This window comes from Sinohyriopsis cumingii, chromosome 9 (genome assembly GCF_028554795.1).
Source record: "Sinohyriopsis cumingii isolate HCF-2022 chromosome 9, ASM2855479v2, whole genome shotgun sequence".
NCBI classification, from domain to species: domain Eukaryota; kingdom Metazoa; phylum Mollusca; class Bivalvia; order Unionida; family Unionidae; genus Sinohyriopsis; species Sinohyriopsis cumingii.
The window spans coordinates 8439555-8458712 of record NC_142969.1 but is presented as its reverse complement, the minus strand read 5'-3'; the positions used below and the strand labels follow the sequence as shown (position 1 = coordinate 8458712).

General features: G+C 33.7%; 1 long non-coding RNA gene across 1 annotated transcript; it reads right to left on the bottom strand.

Annotated features, from left to right (window-relative positions):
• Positions 1 to 378: 378 nt before the first annotated feature.
• On the bottom strand, positions 379 to 8467 carry LOC149791241 (uncharacterized). The gene is made up of 2 exons (XR_016423162.1): positions 8380 to 8467; positions 379 to 3285 (listed from the first exon to the last, which is right to left on the bottom strand). It is a non-coding gene; the product is annotated as an uncharacterized LOC149791241 (long non-coding RNA).
• Between the last annotated feature and the right edge of the window lie 10691 nt (positions 8468 to 19158).

The window sequence follows — 19158 nt, the reverse complement described above, 5'->3', positions numbered from 1 at the left end:
GACTATATTCCCAAAGTAAAAATGGCGCTGAAGTGTGAAACTGCAGGTCACGGTGGCCTACTTTTAATATATGATATTCGTTTCTTCCAAGTTGAATCAGATTATTAAACAACAATTACTATACTCAAAGATTGAGATTGCTTGACACATTCGCCATGATTCATTGAAAATATTTTCTTTTTAAAACCGAGGAATGATAGGTGGTATGACAAATAGACAGACGGACAGACTTTAAGAATACGACGTTAGCACGAAATGTCCTTTCAACGTTTGTTGAGGGTCGTACAAAAACGGACGTGTCCTCTGAAAGCGAACCAAGCCTTAGCTATCGGGTTACATGATTTGAAAAGCTTGAACTGATATAAATAGCATGACACGTTGAATCTTTTACGTTTAATTATGAATTGTACAAAAATGAGTAAAGATTGTAGCGAAAACTGAAAAGAAATGGTGGCAAATTCCAATAAATTCACAAAAATAGAATGAATGTACAGTTTCTTAGCAAAGGCATTAAACAAAATCTTTAACATGCTGTCTGCCCATAACAAACTATAAAGACAAACTGTATCTTGTTGTCTGCCCATATCGAACCTTCAATGCCGACTGGAACCGGCTGTCCACCATTAAAAATCTTAAAGGCAAACTGTAGCAACTTAATTCCATAATTTTCCAGGAAAGCTCATTGAAATTCCATGCAACAACATTAAAGTGAGTGAAGTACAGTCTATTTAATACACTTTGGTAATTAAAAATTCTAGTCAATACAAAAAGCAATAAACAAACGTCGGTTTCAAGCGTTGGGTTAAAAGCTATTGAACAAAGTCAGGCCCACGCTCTTAAAGATACAGGGGTAAAATTCAAATTTTATCCGTCAAACAAAACGTTAAACACACACTCTGACCATGTCTCCACACCTTAAACTCAAGCTTTAGCCTAAAACGTTTCACTATAATGTGCAACACTAGCTTTAACATCTAGTAAAACAAGGATTTGATAAGTCCAGTCACGTGTTAAATAATAAACATAAGTGAAATTTTAAGTGAATTGTTTTTTTTTTCTACAAGCAATGGATAAAACCTTCAACACATCATTAAACTTATTCCCATCAATTTCAGATACAAAGATCCAAGTATGTATTAATAGGGCCAAACACAAGGTATATACACGTCAAATTTAAATTCCTTAATGTATGCCAAAACTCCTAAACACAAGCGTTTATACTGTTGTCGATACATAACAAACCTTAAATACAAACATTGACAACATAATTACCTCCATACATATCGCAAATGTCATTAAATTGTGGTAAACTTTATTAAACTAAACTCCATGCACACGATAATGAGCATATGGCAGTGAAATTCAAATAAATATTCCTTCATTAGATACATAATGAAAACCTTCAACATAAACATTCACATGTAGGCCCGACGACACATGGAACATGGTTTAAGTTACTTCGTGTACGCAGATTAAAACTTGTCACATATATATTTCGTATGCAGTTTAATGAAGTGCCTAAACAGTAGTAGGTGCAGGTTTTGTTTTTCAATACCTCATCACCTAAATTGTAACATTATGTTTATATACATATGTCCCTCTCCCAGGGACAGTGACCCGCGGATTGCAAAACCATATCTGTTACACATTATATCAATGCACAAAGTTTATTAAAATAATATTTAAAATGCAGCTATGATTCTAACTGTGTTATATATTTGCCATCAGTCTCCTCCAAAGAATATTAGGTCAGGGGTCCAACAGTTATACCTCTAATCACAGATGTCGACAAGACGTGGACCTTGTGTACCAATGTTCGTGCATTCTACCTAGTGGATTAGGAGGTGTGGTTATGACAGGTGGATATGCGAACAGACATACGAATCGACACACAGATCTGATTACATTATTCCCAGGCTAAAATGAAGATAATGATTCTGAAGGAAAACAATTCAACTTATAAATTCACAGTTATATAATAATGTTATAAAATATGACATATCTATCAATGTCACTTTAGAATTGCAGTTTGCCGTTAAAAAGTAAAAGAAGAGGATTTAAAACGTCCTGATAACATTAGATAACATCCAATCAAGTAATGTACAGGGATGTAATCTTAAATAAAACAAATGTATGTGTATGCATGATACAAATTTGAGATATATGCATTACATTGCCCATATTAACATGAAGACCTGACGAGATGGGTAATTACCTTTGACCCTTTACATTTTGCCTTAAACACGCTTTGAACCATTTGCTGGTTTATTTTTTTTTTAATATAAAATTAAGAGATTATGAAGGGCCATTTTTTTCCCTTGTAGAAGTTAAATGTATTCAGATGTGGGGCTCAAACATTAGATGTTGACATAACCAGCAACAAGTACTTTTATCAGTACATTTTTCACAAATATAATTCTTTTACATAAACGTTTTCATTAAGTATAAACAACATGTAGGCAAATGTTTTTATATGTGCAAAACCATGCCTGAAAAAAAACATCACAAATTGCAGTCACGAGACTAAATCAGCTAAACGAAATAACACACTGAGTAAACAACAATTACTTCAGCTATTAAGTACATTTGATGATATTTGTCTTTCATTTCTAAACATCCATTCTATGTCGATATTGACCTGAAACTAAAAGATGAGTTGGATATGCAAAGTCGCAGAGGAACTGACGTTTTTTGGGATTCTCAGGTAAACTCTTCTTCACCCATTGGCATACTAATTGTGCCGTTTGAGGAGCTTCGGATTACGAAAACACGAAGTCTAAAGTCTAAGGGTATTCCGATTGTAGTCAAGGCTTCATTTGAGACTCGATAAGAAGTATTTGTTTTTATTTACAGATATGTAAATAAAAGCCACATAAAGTTAAACGTCTCTGTATGATACCATTGTTATAATAATGATACCGATTTCTTTTTAGACTTTGTAGTAACTTTTTGTTCAACCTCGTACAGTCATTCTTTCATTGAGTCAAAGCCACCTGCCGCCATACACTCCCATTCCGTTCCGTTGAAGCTGTTGTTCGTATTGCTGAAGAAGTCTTAAGCATTCTTGCGTTTGGCAGTAGGCTGTAACCGATCGTTTGAGTGAATTAGGCCTAGGTTTTGACAAGAGGTGATCCCAAAAAGATGGTCTTCTTTCGTCACTAGACAGGACAAATATATTCTTCAGTCTCTGGTCCATTTCTCCTCGGCTTGTTAGCATGTTTGCTTGTGCATACACAATTGCAACTAATATAAATACTGAGATGAGATTCATGTTTGGTTTTTAATCTGAAAGAAAGAAAAATATTAAAATTGTAATGAATGTCCCGAATTTTACAATAATATAAATGATATTATATATGAATATGAAAATGAACCTACACTTATATTTAGGGATCTTTACTTTGTTTAAGATCTAGAATTAGATTCGTATAATTATACAAATGTTAATAACCCTAATGTTTGGAATCCATCATTAATTATAAAAGAAACATTTGGTCCCGTTGATCCATTTAGAACAGAAATGAAGAAATAAAGAGATATACATGGCGAAGAAAATGTCATTTAAATAAGCTAAATTAGATTTCTTTCCAATGTCTGAATCTCTTATGCCAAATGTTGGTAAAGTGTCCAATGAATCATATTATAGGCCTGACCATGCCATGATCATATTGCATTTGAATTAAAATAATTTCATAAGATGTAAATGGTTGTGAAGATTTAATAACAGTTGACTGCTTGATGAAAACATATTAATGATATCAAAAATGGCATGAAAAAATAAAATTATAATATGTTTCATCTGAGTATGGGGGCAATATTGCCAATAGGTCGAATTCAGATCTACGTATGCTTCATATAAAAGGAAGTATAACTTAAAACAGGAAAGCGAACTTGTACGGAAAATTCAGTCCTTGGAAAATGCTCCATTGGTACTTGCAATTTAAAAATATTGGAGTCTAAACAAAGCTTGAAAACATGAAAAAAGAAAAGCTTGATGGCAGTATTATAAGATCCAGAGTAAAGTGGGTAGAAGAGGCATAGAAATCAACAAAATACCTTTGCCGTGTAGAAAATGTAAATATGTGGATAAAGCAATTTCAAAAGTAATTCAAGATGAAAATGAAATTACCATATGCTAACTTTTTCTCCGTTAACTTTATAATGTCAGTCGTGCAATATGTTTCCATGTTGCAAACGCTTTAGCGTTTGCTTTATTAGATTTGTTTGTGGATGAATTAAACAATCTGTTTCGTCCATTTGAAAGTAGAGATGATAAAATTAACGATGTGGACGAGTTCACGCAGTCACAAATGAAACTTTCAAACATGCAAACGGATTAATGCTATTTTCCCAAGATCGTGCAGTATTGTTCAGAAGAAAAACTCGTTCATATTTTCCCATACAAATGCAGTAACCTATCATTATTACTAGTCTGTCGGACATCCCAGGTAAAGAGTATTATAATAGTCTATGCAATGGGGTAGACATCGAAGTCCATCTAAAAAAAATATGCAATTCCCATGCTAAAGCAAGAGCACTCTTTAAGGTTAAAAGGCATTGTTAGTACTTGATTTTTTAAAAGTATGAACAATAACAAAAGCCCATGATCAGATTACTAAGAGCTGAATGTTTTAAAAGTCTTTTAGATTGACATTGCAAAATTTGTAGTTAGAACAATTATCGAATCACATGAAACTGGATCATTCTTAACAGATTTAAACAAGGCATACTGTAAAGGAGGATAAACCAAACTGATTTAAACAAGGCATACAATAAAGGAGGGTAAGCCAAACTGATTTAAACAAGGCATACTATAAAGGAGGATAAGCCAAACTGATTTAAACAAGGCATACTATAAAGGAGGATAAGCCAAACTTACTTAAACAAGGCATACTATAAAGGAGGATGAGCCAAACCGATTTGAACAAGGCATACTATAAAGGAGGATACGCCAAACTGATTTAAACAAGGCATACTATAAAGGAGGATGAGCCAAACCGATTTGAACAAGGCATACTATAAAGGAGGATAAGCCAAACCGATTTAAACAAGGCATACTATAAACGAGATAAGCCAAACCGATTTAAACAAGGCATACTATAAAGGAGGATAAGCCAAACTGATTTAAACAAGGCATGCAATAAAGGAGGATACGACAATCTGATTTAAACAAGGCATGCTATAAGGGAGGATACGCCAAACTGATTTAAACAAGGCATACTATAAAGGAGGATGAGCCAAACCGATTTAAACAAGGCATACTATAAACGAGATAAGCCAAACCGATTTAAACAAGGTATACAGTAAAGGAGGATGAGCCAAACCGATTTGAACAAGGCATACTATAAAGGAGGATAAGCCAAACTGATTTAAACAAGGCATACTATAAAGGAGGATGAGCCAAACCGATTTAAACAAGGCATACTATAAAGGATGATGAGCCAAAGCGATTTAAACAAGGCATGCTATAAAGGAGGATAAGCCAAACTGATTTAAACTAGGCATACAATAAAGGAGGATACGACAATATGATTTAAACAAGGCATACTATAAAGGAGGATAAGCCAAACTGTAGTTGAGGATCTGGCGCCCAGTATTTCTATTTAATGTTGTATACAAATTGGCATCATGATGTATTGCCAAAAATTAAGTCAGTATTGAATACTGAATGGGTTTTGTTAAAAGGAAGATATATTGACGAAAATGCAAAGATCGTATAGTATATTATGAGTATTAAAGAAGAGTTACAAATTGTGGGAATACTATTATCAATCGATTTAAAAAAAACGCATTAGATTCTATTTCCTGGAAATTGTTTATTACGTTCTGACTTTCTTTGATGTTTGGGCCTAGTACTAGTATTAGGCACTGGGCTTAAACTTTTCTTGTAATATCGCATCGACAATTTTACAAATTGGCGTTCCTTATGAGTTTTTCAGGATTCCCAGGAGTTGTAGACTGGATGTTTCAATTTCCCCATATCTCTTATTATTATGTGGAGAAATATGGTCTGTGCTATTAAATAATAACAAAAATATAAAAGGTATCAAGTTAAAGGGAACACAATATTTACTGTCGCGGTTTGAAGATGATCCTACTTTAAGTTTTAAAGGCTCGTTGGAAACTTTGAATTCTCTATTGAAACATTAATCGTCTTCGCAAGGGTTTTAGGACAGAAACTTAACATTGAAGAAACAAGTGCGGTTTGGATATGAAACAAGAAGCACAATGTGTGACTGAATTTGCATCATTGGACACCAAGTTTTCGGTAGATTTGGATAGAAAGGGAAAGATGAATTATGAAAAAAAACCTAGAAATATTTCAATTTTTTTTTCAAACATTGGGAAACCAGACCCATAACACCATTTGGCATAATAACAGTTCTGTAAACTTTATTCATCTCATTACTAAATCCTCCGCAAAATTTTGTCGGGAATTAAATGAGTTACTTTTCAACTTGACAAGGATGCCAAAAGTAGACAAAGTTACAAGAGCGGTTATGCAGTTCACTTATAAGGGTGAACAATATAATAGTTTTCTATAAGAACTGTTTGAACATAATGCAATCTATATTGGTGATTTGCTTACAGATCAGGGAGCTATTATTGATTCTGATAGTTTGAAAGCTAAATATGGTCTTATCACGAAATTTCTTACATTTCAAGGTATAATTCGATGTGTCAAGTTCCTATGTAACACATCACGGTTAGATATAATGACACCGGATACACCGTTTATCCCTTTCCAGTGAAAATTGTATTTCATAATAATAACGTGTTTAAAGACCTTATTTTAAACCAATTAGGAAAAGAAAATGCAAAGAAACTTTCAATTTGAATATGGGTATGTTGCCTATCATATATACTTAAGCTTTAACAGTAGCAAGAAATTCAAAATTAGAATAGTTTCACAGAATGTTACCAAAAATTAATTTTTGAATATAATAAACTTGTCTGATACTGATAAAAATACATTTTATAAAACTTTACCGGAATCAAAACCGCATGCGTTTTGGAATGTAAAGCTATAAACAGACTGTGGAATGATGTGCCTCACTAGATTTGGAATTAAATAAACATAGATATTGCGCCAAGCGCAAAGACTATGATATTGGGTATTACACATGCAGAAGGGATATATGAATAACCTATGTATTTTTGTTTTCTATTAGCCAAATGTCACATCTATGTCAAATGAAAAGGTTGTGCCTGGATTAGACGGGCTCAAGGATTTTCATAAAGACCATTATAGTTTGGAAAATATACTACAATCAAATCTAATAAGAAAGAAACATTTATGTTTATTTTGGAACAGTGTGGCAACTAACAAAAACTGTGCTGTAATTCAAACGCACATTTTATAGCATGATTTATATTATGGTGTATAATGTGTTTACAATATATAACGTCATTTGATGTTTGATCAACTGATATCATCCAAAAAGTCAAAATAAATATTTTCTAGAGCATTAAAAATCAAACCAATTCTAGTCATGTAAAATATTGATTAAAAGAAGTCTCTTGTCACAACATTCCACGGATACTTTGTCATAAGAGGAACGGTGAAATGAAGTACCAATGACAGAATGACCTATATTATAAGTCCATATCTGCCATTGGAAGTGTATTGAAAAAATTTGTATTACATGTTTAATCCCACATGAGAGCGGTTTCAAAGTATTAGATACGAACTTCCCATTGCCGATGTTTTATGGTAATCAATGTCACTAGTTTACATCCAAGGTAGTACATTCTTTCCGACGATTCATAGACTCCATTATTATAATTTAATGTCATGTAGGTAGTTTAGTTTGGAAAAGGTTGTTACATATACTCAGTTATTATGACGTAATATCACGTACGTAATTTGACCTGGATGAAGTTGTTATTATACTCAATTTTTATAACTTAATAACATATGAGTAGTTAGGGCTGGGTAAAGTTGTTTGAGTTTTATTCCCATTGAAATTCTGATGACATATGGTGACGAACCGTACGTTGTAAGTATCCAGAGTTCGATCCTCAAAGTCGTTTGATATGGTATCAAGATGAAATATGTGTACAAAAAATGCTCTAGCGTGTACGTTCGTTTCTTTGAAATGTCGCACTAAAGTTATGTATTAAAGTAATTTAAGGCAGGAGTTGTGATTTTATATTAGACATTATATTTATTTCTTGAACAAGAAGGCAATGACATGCATGTCGAGGTCAAAAGACAAAGCATTGCTGAAAATATGTAAGCAAACCTTTAATAAGCTATCGCCGATGACGCATTCAGAAAAGTATTGGCTAAGTATGGCTCCCCACTAAAGTGGACTCGGCAAAAATAACATATTAACGTTAAGTATCCCGTTTTTCACTGTTTTCGTTGTTACTTACCTTTGTTTGTCAAATTTGCAGGAACCAGTCTATCTCTCTAAGGTTATCGGGCGTACTGAAACGGACCGTGTCAGAACGTGTCTTTATCTGTATGTAGTCAAAGATTACAGCTCCCATGTATTCGTGTTGCTGGGATCATGTGACGTTAGGTACCTCCCACGCTACCAGGTGATTTATTAAATAACATCAACAAGACAGTCTGTATAAAGCAGGTAGATTGAATTCAATATCAATCTATTCCACTTCAATAAAGGGCAAACCCACGTATAATAACTTTAATTTAAAACGTTTGTTCCTTTGATTCAGGCCTTTATGCGTGTCATCAACAAAGCTGTAAATTGCAAGAAGTATGGACAGAGGTATTATAAAGGACCTCACGTATATATATATATATCATTGTAACCTTTACAAGAGTGCATACTAATCTCAGATGTTCATTGGTTTACGTGAGGGAAAAGTACACACAAACTCAACGCTGTTATATAGTGATTTTCCATAGTGTCGCTTCTTTGTTTGCCACAGTGAAAAAGCAATATACCTTTTCCACTGTGGCTCTTCTTTGATTTCCATTGTAGAAAGGTGGTTTACGGATCTGTTGTTGATCGTACATTACTTCAGAGTTTATACTTTCTACGTTTTCATCAGCTCTGTTTCGTGGAATGATCTGTTGTTCTTAATTGATGTATTTTGCTAAAAGTCCTGATCGAATATTTTCGAATATTTTGTCCTGTTAATTTTCATTAATTTCGTACTGTTTTCTTTTTATAAATACGTTTTTTCTTACAACTATCATACTTATCGAATACTTTAAGTTTCCTTCACCCCGCAACTAACTCCAAACACGGCATGAGTAGACATGAGCTGTTGCCGTTGGAAATTATGTGTATATAAATCAATCAATCAATCAATCAATCAGTCAATCAAATAGCCAATCTATCTATCTATCTATCTATCTATCTATCTATCTATCGTTCTATCTACTTATAGAGAGAACACTAGCAAGCAGGTTTGAAGATGATTGCTGCCTGTGTTTGAATCTTATCGGGAAACGATTTAAAAATCTCTAACTTGTAAGATGATGTTCTTTCCAAATACAGTGGAGCCTCGTTAATCCGGACTCCGTTTATCCGGAAACCTCGCTATCCGGACATAATTCAACGGGAACGGAATTCCTAAACGTTAATTTGCTCCGTTAATCAAGAAATCCGCGTTCCGGATCCGGAAATCAAAATCGGGGACCAAAGTGTAAAATTACATTAAAACTTGTCTCGATAATCCGGAAATAATCTGTCCAAAAATAAGAAAATTCGAAAAATCGTATGTGAAAATACAATCAGAAGAATAATACATAAAACACAGTAGTGAAGCCCTTGAGAATCTATGGCCACTATCAATAACTAAGTAGCGTGACCATATTGTAACCAGCGATTGTATAAACAATGTCTGTTTTAGCTAGTCGCCGATGGGGGGGGGGGTTGTTAATAATTAAATAAACACACTGGGATCAGATAGATCCGCCAAAGAATCCAGGCAAACAAAGGTTACAGACTTCTTCACGAAACTGACATAATAAATGTATGTACAGTACATACTTGTACATGAACATAGAGTGATGTGTTCGATGTGTTAATTGTCTAAACTTCTATTTACTGTATATGTACGTACAAGCACATGTTATAATAATGTGAAATGAACACAAATTAATAAATGTATTCATTAATTTATTTCAACCATTATTGAATATGCAGTACATTACATTTAAAGCTTGCATACACATGTACATATATACGGTGTGATGATATCGTAAAATAAAAAATGTGCATGATTCAATTATCCGGAAAACTCGTTAATCCGGACATATTCGCTGGGAACGAATGTGTCCGGATTAACGAGGCTCCACTGTATATGATTTCACTCTATAGTACCATGATGTCATGATACTCCATTTTCGGCACATGGAAACCAGCTACATACCACAATGACTCGGAGATCATCTGCAATAAAGAATGGAACCTTGTAGAGTCATAATCCTCGTAGCGTAGCGGACAAACTCTGTGTAAGATAGTATTTTCCTCTCACTCTCTCTCTCTTATCAAATATAGTATTATAGCACAATATGCATATATTATGTTAGGAAATGGGAACGAGACTTGTTAGTTTCTATTTTTAGTTTCTCATATTGATCAAATGAAACAAGCAAACAATCGTTGTGAAAATTCAGTAATGTATGTCGACTTCAGTGACGAAAGTACAATTAACCCAATTCCAGCCTCTGAGCAGTTGAATGCTCTGCATTAATGACTATAAAAATAATGAACAAAACTAGGCTATTTGCATAAAGTTGCTCATTACTATTATTATTATTATTTTTCACGATTTATCCAGCTACTGCATGTTGGATTTGCTTTTTTGAATTATCTTTGCCGTTCAACCTCTCTCTCTCTCTGCTACTCCAGTGTCGCTACACGGAGACCGTTTTCCTATGTGGTTAATTGGGATGAAAAAGTTATTATGGCCCACTAGCTTGCATGTATACTACTACCTTTTCTTAATTGGTCTGTTCAGCGTAACAGAATACAGCGTCTTTCGAGGAAACTAAATCACAAACATGAGTGAAAGAGTAAAATCTTCCTTCCGTCGTGTCTTAAGTTTGAAATGTGTTTGCTTTTACGGAGAAAATCGCCATGCAAGGCATAATACATCCTTCTCAACTTGGAATCTATTTTCGGGATAAAATATTTGTTTTGACTACAATATTTTGTAAAATCTCCATGCATTGCATGACAGATAATTACTAACTTTTATGAATCTCAATGTATTGTATGATATATAGTGACATAGATTCTAGGAATCGGCTTTCTCCATACTAACGGCATTGATATAGGGATCCTATGTTTCCATGGACTGTTCCAGGAATAAGAGTCTGTCATTGCGAATGTCTTGTAAACACTTTGTATATACTACTTCTATCTACCATCAAAGTATTTCTTTCATGCTAAATTCAACCTAAAAGAAAAACCAAAATAAAATGTTTAACAAGGAGGATGTCTCACAAACTTGAAGGGAAGAATCAAACATGGCCATCGTGAAGAACCGAACTTTCTTTTTAACTAATATCTTTAGCAACGTGTTTGTTTTTTGAAGACAAATTGACAAGGTGTTGTATAGGTCACACTTCGCAGCTATTTACCTAATCCCGAATCTCTCTCTCTCTGTCTGTATATATATATATATATATATATATATATATATATATATATATATATATATATATATATATATATATATACTAATTGGGCATTTCAATATTTCTTAAAAAAAAAGGAAACTGTCAAATAGAGAATACATTTCCATCCTTTGAGGCAGTGATATTTTAAGATTAAAGAAACTCTTTAGCGACTTTCTTGCCAACGTTTTCGAAACATAAGTTTTTGTGTTTTTCTCTGTCTTTATTGTTTCACAATTCTGGAGAAAAGTGAAGTACACCGTTGTTGTGGGGAATCCACGTTGCTGTGGTGAATCCACGTTGTTGTGGGGAATCGACGTTCATTTTGACAAAGTGTACATGTATTAAAGATAAACGTGTCGTTATCAAGCTTGATGGTAATCTTAAGAAAATTAGTCTACTTGCCATGTTTGATCAAAATCTGTACTGAAATAAATACATCTATGGTGATCTCATACACAGGTGCCAGATAAATGCCATTGATACATACAAATGGCATTGATAGATACAAATGACATTGATACATACAAATGCCATTGGTACCTACTGACGGGGTTCTAATGAAGAGGGAATAGTCAGGGGTTCTAATGAAGAGGGAATAGTCAGGGGTTCTAATGAAGAGGGAATAGTCAGGGGTTCTAATGAAGAGGGAATAGTCAGGGGTTCTAATGAAGAGGGAATAGTCAGGGGTTCTAATGAAGAGGGAATAGCTACCAATGCTCAAACTCAGGACATATTAAGGTGATTAGTGTGTAAATTTACAAATTTTCACAATTTCTCATTATTTATTAGAATATTTTCTATTTCATTGTGCTGTTGCTAATCCATGGTCCATACATGGTGCTTAATTGATGTTAACCCTTTCTGCTTTAGATGCTTTCCATGTCCTTTGTTTGTCTAAATTGCACATCCATATATACCTTCTTTATTCTATAGTTTGCGTTGCCTCGAATTCCTTGTTTCCTTTTCTACGTGTTTGAAATGTGTGAAGTGCGAAAAGAAAGTTTGCATGCTGCCTTCTGGAAAAAGCAACAACACCGTGATGAAGCTTTGCAATAACAATATAATGCTCTGCTGTCATTTTCCAGAACAATCACACTGAATTTTATTTTCATAATAATTATTTGCCCAAGGGCGTACTATATGCGTATGTCAGCAAGAGACTCATCACTAAATCCTACTTTCAGTTTGAATGTGGAAGGTAAAAAAGTACTTCCATTTAGATATTTCACTATAGACATAGACTATTACACTTTTCTGTACTGTTGGACATTGCCCTAATAATGTTGTTTTCATGATTTTTCATTAGTTTCAGAGTTCCATTAATCTCTGTCTGGTACCTTCTATTCAGGTCTATGATTAATGTACCCTGCATTTTATTCATCTCTAACTTTGAATTTTCAGATTCCCAGGCAAGAGACTAGTGAACGTATACCAGGAAGGTTTTTACATTTACTATGATTGAGTTATAAATGTTGGGTACCAACTTGACAATCAGAGTATGTTTTAACATTTTCCGTCCCTTTGTAAAACTAAAGCTGCACGTTAACTTGAATTCTCAAAATCAACATTGATGGTTCTACATTACGAGTTTGATGGAGTTACTATTTCTTAAGCTCCATCACATTCTATCGTTTCTTTGCAATAGTTATATCAATTATGCATTAGAAAAGTATATTATTGGTCACGACTTGAATGACGTCACGTGAATAAGATTACAAATCTGTGTATGCACAGACTGACTTGAAGCTGAAAACTTTTTTGTTTATTTGTTTGGTTTTGAGTTTGCACCACCTAAATATAACGTATGTATCCATACACCTGTATTTCCAAAAAAATTGACTAATGCTCCAGCCATGGGCACAGTACCTATAATTTATCCCATCGTTTTGTCCTATGTCAGTTCGGGTAGCTCCTAAATTTCCTTGGAAAACAACTTGGAATGTCATACCCAGAAGGCGAGAGTGTTTAAAGTTTCTTGCCCCTATAGGGATCTGCGATAAGTCCAAATAAAGATCCTTACTAATTGTAACTGAGATCTTACCTTGGTCAGCTGTTTGTACTTCATCTAACACGGTATACGGTTTTGACTAATATTGAAACTTTACGCCTACAGACAGTTCCCTCCACCCCAGCTCTCACATTTATTCCTTTTCAAATTTCTATCATAATGTTCAATCACACTGCCGTACATTCCCCTGAACTTTTAATTGCACATGTTGGAATTTTTATCAGCTTGTACTATACGGTACGCACTCTCCTCCCCAGATCTGAATGCAAATATTACTTCCATTCAATCCATTGGAGACTACTATACTATCTGATTGCTGCTGTGAAATTTCATATACAAGTTATACAGTTATGCACAATATGATGATGTGATATTTCATATACAAGTTATACAGTTATGCATAACATGATGATGTGATATTTCATATACAAGTTATACAGTTATGCATAATATGATGATGTGATATTTCATATACAAGTTATACAGTTATGCATAATATGATGATGTGATATTTCATATACAAGTTATACAGTTATGCATACAATGATGATGTAATATTTCATATACAAGTTATACAGTTATGCATACAATGATGATGTGATATTTCATATACAATTTGTACAGTTATGCATAATATGATCCTGTCTTAATTATGAATGGCTATTTCGTCATCCGTTAATTTAAATCTGCTGCTTACAATATTGATAACTCAGTAGATTTCTTATTATCTCCCTTGGAACACAAATTATCTCCCTTGGACCAGCAATAACTTATTGCCATTGCGCACTGTATTGTGTGCTTAAAGTGCCTAAAGTGAAATTTAAGGCACAAAGGTAGTAACGTGTTACTTGTAGATAATTAAAAAGCCATCGAAAATGTTTCTTTTTCATGTTAATAAGCATACATCTAAAATAAGAGTATTTCGGATCATTACATCCGATTTCCATCACCTTTACCTTGATTATGTCACACATAACATCATATTTTTCTTACAGTTGTTTTGTATAGAAAGGTTGTTCATCATACCCATTCTTTCTTTATAGCTCCGTGTTTGATGTCCACCTCCAAATCTTTTATATTGATTGGCTGAGTAACATGATTGGCTAAATAACATTATTGACTGAATAACATGATTGGCTGAAAAACATGATTGACCGAATAACATGATTGGCTGGATAAGATATTTGACAGAATAGCATCATGCTAGCACATTATAACTCATCTGGCAACAGCGGGGAAATGTCGTTGTTGTCGCAAAATGTTTTGTCTGGTGTTACATTAGATGGTTTCCTGATAAGTTAATACATGATGTTGAATTGATTTGCAATTGTCATGAGGTATATTTCCTTTTTTGATGTAATTGAATATTTTGGTTTGTAAACCTTTGGACCAGTTCCTTTTGTCGGACACTGCTACATATTAAGACACGAGCCTGCTTCTGTTACCCTTTAGTCATATGTTTGAGACACCGCTGCTTTTTTTTACATGCTAGGACACATTAACCGGCATAACATTTCGGTTTGATTCTGCTTGTGGAATTCATATCCAGTTATTCTCTAAATGTCCTCAATTGGAACCAGCCTGAGGATGGCCAAATCCTTCAGTTTACACTTGACAATGTGTGACAGCTATGAGACACAAGGTTTCAGAAAGGTAGACAGGTTATTGAATCTGATGTGATAATTTAAATGTAAAAATAATATTAAAAAAAATAAAAAAAAATAAATGTATTCATTTTGCAAGACATTGGTACTCTGGTGAGATCTAATACATTTATCATGAAATTCCGGCAATGGATAATATTTTAGTTTCTCATCCATGCGACAGAGAAATCTACTTATTTTGCTAACCTTACTTTTCCTGTCTCAGTCTAGTCATCTCAGACCAGTCGTCTCAGTCAAGGTGTCCACGAGCTCAGAACTATTTTTTAAAAAGAAACCCTTGTTGTCTTCTGCTGTGCCTGACGTAGTTGTACTAAAATCAAACAACAACAACAGTAACAAATATATAACAGAAACATAGTAACTTAAGCGAAATCTATGTTTGAGAACACATCATACAAAAACATTTCGAGAGAGTCAAATAAAAATGCATATGATGTCGAGCTTTTTGGTAGTATGCTTGTTCGTTCCACACAGTATGGTCAATTTTATCATATATCCAGTCCAAGCTCAGTACAATTTTAAATCAACGTCATTAAATGAAGCGAAAGCTACCTAACTAGTTTTAAATACTTCTTGTGTAACAAAGTATATACTGTTAGCTACATTTAATGACGCTGACCTGAAAACGACTGTTCTACAGATAGGATAAAATTCTCAGTGCTGTGTGAAATGAACTATGTCAGAAAACACTGCTCCATGCACATAGACTATAGACCTATACACTTCATAGCCTTCCAACTCTCTTAACAACTACGGAAAAATTAGTAACAGCCAGAAAAGTGTTATTTAAAACATGCTTTTTTCTAATTTTGTTAGGCATCTCCATTTTGCCCTGGTTGAATAAAAAAAAAAATAAATACAATATTTAATGACAAATAATGCACTTACCAGCCAGAAGGAATCATTTATCCGCCAATACCTTAATTCATAGGCAAATTTCACTGTAGCACTTGCCATATTTCCAGGACAGAAAAATAAATATTCAAAGAATCCGTGAACTTGAAAGTTTAGCACATGGTTATCCGCTAGAATCCGGTTTTGGAGAGTTTATTTATACACTGGGGTAATTTTACAATCAATATTAAGGACAACACAAGTATGTCACATACAGTTTCACCTCCTCCAAAGAAAAGACTATTAATATACGATAGTGACACAGATCTCTAATTACCTATGAATAATCTAAAGAAACGTGTTACTCTTCGTTACAGCTTGTACTAAGTATAACTACAGTTGAGCTGAGTAGCCAATATCGTTTTATTATTTACAATATAACTTTTCAAAATTGGAACTGATGAAAATAAAACAGTATCTTGTAATCAATATTAATTATTTATTGTCAATTTCATATAACATCCATATATTAAATGTGATAATACCTCATTACTATGCGACGTTTTATGTTGTTATTTTTTTTTCCTTAAGCGTATAAACTGTGTACTTCGGACGCAACTGTCACACCACAGCCCTCATTAACATATTTATATTAATGCGCCGCATGTAAACATTGGACGTGAACCCTAGTGCAGAATACTTTTTACTTTAAAGGAAAATATTGGGTGAGAAAAATAATCTACGTTGCGGTTTGGGCCGAGACAAGGAAATCACAGTCGCGGGTTTATATTATATGTCTCCCCACGAGGCCAAGCCTCGTGGGGAGACATATAATATAAACACGCGACTGTGATTTCCTTGTCTCGGCCCAAACCCCAACATAGATTCTGTATGTATTACATGTAAAGATGAAACAGCATGGAATAAGAGCAAAAATGACCATGCATGTGTATATTCCAGTTCAATACACACCTAAAGAATAAGACAAAATAAAAAGTATTTATATATTTTATTAAGCGTTTGTACTCTGGCGTACGTATCATGGTCGGTTAGAAATTCATAACAATCTACTAATATCGATTGTTTTTGTTTTTATGAAAGTATTTCAAACTTACCACATAATATAGGCATCAATTATAACAAAAGAAAATTATGATTGTCTTATCTATATCTTTAATCAACAATTAATTAACACATTTTGAGACCTTGAACCTTACAGCTTATGGTTGTATTTCTGATGTCGCACTCAATCAAATACGTTAAAGGTATTAGATGAAAATTTGATGTTATGAATGCAAAATCTTTCCCTAAAAACTAACATGGAGCTTAAGTATTACTACCAAGTTAATTACATGAATTAGTTTCCTTAAAACATGACTCATAGACATGTACTCCAAACTGTAAGTAAAAGGGAAGTCCTAGCTGGTGACTTCAGGTGTAAGAGTACATGGGTGATATGCTAAAACGGAACAGCGCAGAGTATAATTCGCATGATCTCATAGACGTGATGTCCAATATAATACCAGTTATATCTTGGTTAAGGCGATTTTACCACGGTAAACTATTTATTTTGGAAAACAATTACCATTATGTTGTATCTGATATGAGTTGGTTAATTGTGTACATTTGCTAGACAGGGATCCAACGTTCAGTTATATCCTATGATGGTCGGTTATCGCCCTTTGTTGATGTACCCTCCCCTTTCACCATCCAATCCCATGAAGGAAAGATTCAACTCTGTTACAAGCCGTTGAATACCAGTACAGTACTAGATGTTTAGTTGTGTAAACCAGAAGCAATTCATTCACTGCATTCGCTTCCCGTTGTCCTCGTTTCGTATATATAAAAAGCACAGTGTGAAAAACATGCAAAGTGAACCATGTATAATTCAATACTATCAGACAAAGACAACTTTTACATTAAAATATTTATCAAATTTAAATTAAGGTACGTAGAATGCTAGAACGTTGTTTTATTGTAATGAATTATTTTTTTTTTTTTTTTTTTGTTGCACAAGGAACATTGCAACAAGTAAATCATTGATAAATGCTGCATAATGTTACAAACTCATATATTCATTTATACGAAGTGCATAAAAGTATATCATTTATGTGTACCTAAATCAAGTACAGTTACCAAAATTACTCGTAAACTGATTTTTGAAAATAGTTTTTGTTTAACAACTTACACAGACCGACCACGAGGATGGGTTCACCATTTGTTTAGATATATTACAAAATATGTCCCTTCTTCATGCTTTTCAAGTGATAAACAGAAGCGGTATCATATTAAAGGATGTCTACTGTCGACATGGTTGCAAGCTAATAAGCAAAAGGCGAGGTGATACATTGAATTGAACTATATAATCAAATTCAGTTGCCTATTTGACTTGAGTGTTCATGTGTCTATGGTAGATGTATGGTACGGTACACTTTGGAGAGTAATATATCTGCATGTATTTAATTTTCCTGATATCATTTACTTCACAAAGAAATAATGTTTTATTATTATTTACATACTCTTCATAGAAACCATACATTCACTCACACCTTATCATATATTTTACTGAATTGACAGCACATACACTTCATACAAATCATATCTTCACTTATATCTTATCATATATTATATCGAACTGACAGTAAATACTCTTATTAGAAACCACACCTTCACCAATATCTTATCATTATTATTACCGACTGACAGTAAATACCTATACAGAAACTTTGCCTTCAACTATACCGTATCATATTTTATACGGAATTGACAGTCTTTTACAAAATTCTGTACATACTCAGGATAGAAACCATATCTTGACAAATACCTTATCATATATAGCAAAGACAGCCTGGTGTAGTTTGACGCAAACGCGTGTTCATGTATTTTTTCTTTACGATCAGGTCATTCGGACTATTCTGATCACTACGGCAACATTTGCATATGATATATGTCGGCTAGTGATCTATAGAAAACAACTCAAACATTTTGTGCAAGGAAAGTTTGTTCGCAAGAAAGAAATTTGAATATATTTGGACCACCCAGGC